Below are 3,014 nucleotides of genomic sequence, written 5' to 3' on the forward strand. Positions count from 1 at the left end.
AAACCTTATGGGGCAGTTCTACTCTGTCCTATAAGGTCGCTATGTGTCATTATGTATACTCAATAGTCATTTGTCGATGTTTACCTACTCCTTACTCTTCTTCCCTCTTGTCTCTAGATCCACCTTGGAGAGATAAGGAGGTGTATGAGCCTTACAGAAAACATAAGTTAGTTATTACTTATTGAGAGTTTGCTATCTGCCTTGTGCTGTGCGATGTGCTTTTCCCATGTATTATTTTGTATAACACTCACCAGAAACTAGGGAGATAAGATACAGTATCTGATGGCCAGAGAGTTCAGGTCACTTGATGAAGGTTACACACTAAAGATAAACCCAGAAAAGGAATTCCAGCCTCTCCGCCTCCCGTGTCATGGTCTTTTTATATGCCAGGCTGTTCAGAAAATGGAGGCAGGTTGCCATTTCAAGAAGTGTAGCAATAAAATGAGAAAAAGAGAAGGGAAAGAGAGGGAAGGATAGGAGAGAGGGAGAGAAGAGAGAACAGAAGAGGAGACCAAGAGGAGAGGGAAGGGTGGAAGAGTACTAAGGAGTGAAAATACTTGAGAAAGATGTCGTTTTAAGACACCTAGGAAGAACACATTGGAAAGGTGATTTGAGTCATTAGAGAAAGAGATTAAAGATGCAAGTTAGAAAATGGTTAGCTGAGGGAGGAATGACTGGGAGGAAGCCAGAAGCAAACGATGCTAGGGCAGAGATGAAAGTCTTGGCTTTGATAGTAAGGGCCGGCATTTCCTTCCCAAGCACAGTGATAGCAGAAGAGGGGAAGGAAGTGCCTTCCAGCCTGTGAGGAGGAGAGGAGGAAAGTTGAGAGAGGCTTCTAACGAATAGAAATCTCAGTGAACACAATTTCAGGGAAACTATTCAAAGTGTGATACTGTTGTTACCAAAAGCAAAAAGAAGTTAAATTGAAGAATACACTCCTGTGTTTTTGCTTAAGGACACTGGCTTATTTCAGAGGGAGGGGGAGAGAATAACCACAGGTTAAGATTCTGGTCTCTTTCTCTTTAAAACTTCTAATGTTTAATGTTGAAAAAATCCTAATATCAGAAAAGGATGAGTAGTCAAATTAGAGCTTAATATTGTTGAGTGTTAAATTCGCCAATGATTTCATGCCTTCTGAGATTTTATAAGTAGATGATGAACAGTCCTTTCAATATTTGAAGCAATAAAGTATAATTTGGAGATGATATTAAAACCCTTTACTTACAATCTAATGAAAATTAAGAGGTTAAGTTCAAGAAACAAACAAACAAACAAAAAATAATTCCCAAAGATGCCCAAGGGTTACCCTCTGAGGTCTTTCCAATTTTTATTCAACACCTCAGCCTATCTTAAAGAAAAATCTATATAATGAATGGAACAAGGATTTGCTTTTACTTTTTGTCAGATAAATTTCTTTTAAAAAAGAGCTTAATGTTTCATCAGGGAAGACCAAAACATAATCCTCAGAAAAGTAGCCATAAAGACAGTAACTGGTCTCTGTGAGAATAGCCTGCAGCGAAACTTAAGAGAACCCACTAATCTTAATATTAGCTGACATTCATTTTGAAGTAGTTATTGCTAATATGAACTATGTATAACATATTAAAGTATATTTATTTGCCATCTTTAAAATTCAAGGGGATGTTTTCTTCTTTTGTTATACACACTTTATCTCCTATTCCCAAGAATCATACACACTTTTCTCTCTTCAGAGTGAATTAGAAGCACCTAACGATATGTATAAAGTGATCAACTGCTAACCGAAAGGTCAGCAGTTCGAGCCCACCAGCCACTCCACAGGAGAAAGATGTGGCAGTCTGCTTCCACAGAGATTTGCAGCCTTGGAAGTCCTATGGGGTCCCTATGAGTCGGAATCAATTTGACATCAGTGGATTTGGTTTGGTGGGTAATGATACAGAGCCCATTTTTAGTGGGCAGGGGGAATCTCATAACCTCCTTTATCTTGATGCCCAACTTTCATTCCACCGACTTTGATCACCTACATTTTTGCTAGAAAATTAATGAGCATCTCCATTCTTTCAATGACCCTACACAGTGCAAAATAGTTTTTAAGGCCATTGAGGGTATGCCAGAAATCATAGCAATGTCTTCCTTGGTATGGAGGAACTTGAGAGAACATGGCCTAGTGGCTAAAGTTATGGGGTCTGGAATCAGACTTGCCTGGATACAAATGCTAGCATCACTACTTACTCGTGTATAACCCAAGCCAAATTGATTATTGCTGATCTCTCTTTCCTCATGGAGAGATAATAACATTGCCAATTGCATAGAGTTGGAGTGAAGATTAAATTACATGACCTATGCTAAGTCATTATTAGACCATCCACTACTACCTTTTTTTGTTTTTGTTTTATTATCTCAACCTTGCCGAAGTACTGTAGAGTTTAATCTCAAGTTTTCTCTATGTGAAACAATAAAACTGATGGAAAAAATAAAAATAATAATAAAAATAAAAACTCTCAATTTATTTGTGTAATATCATGTAGTTCAAATGTCACTTTCTTAGTGAGGCCTACCTCATTTAAAATTGAAATCCACACTTCTACTTGTTCCAGTACTCCCAATCTCCCCAGTCTGTTTTATTTTATTCCTACAGCACTTACTTCTAAGTATATGGTATTTATTTATTATATTTATTGTCTATCTCCTCCCACTAGAATACTAGCTCAGTAAGGGCTGAAGTTAACATTAGTTTTATTCCTTACTGTGTCCCAAGTGCCAAAAATGGCACCTGTAATTAGTAAACACACTGTAAGTACACAGGAGACCCTGGGTGGCACAATGGTTAAGCACTGAACTACTAACCAAAAGGTTGGCAGTTCAAACCCACCCAGAAGTGCTTCAGAAGACAGGCCTGGCAATGTACTTCTGAAAAGCCACAGTCTAGAAAACCTTACGGAACACAATTCTACTCTGCACACATGAGGTCTCCATGAGTTGGAATTGACTCAACAGCAACTAACAACAACTGTATTTGTTGCGTGAAGGGAGAA

This window comes from Trichechus manatus, unplaced genomic scaffold (assembly GCF_000243295.1).
Source record: "Trichechus manatus latirostris isolate Lorelei unplaced genomic scaffold, TriManLat1.0 scaffold00020, whole genome shotgun sequence".
Lineage (NCBI taxonomy): Eukaryota > Metazoa > Chordata > Mammalia > Sirenia > Trichechidae > Trichechus > Trichechus manatus.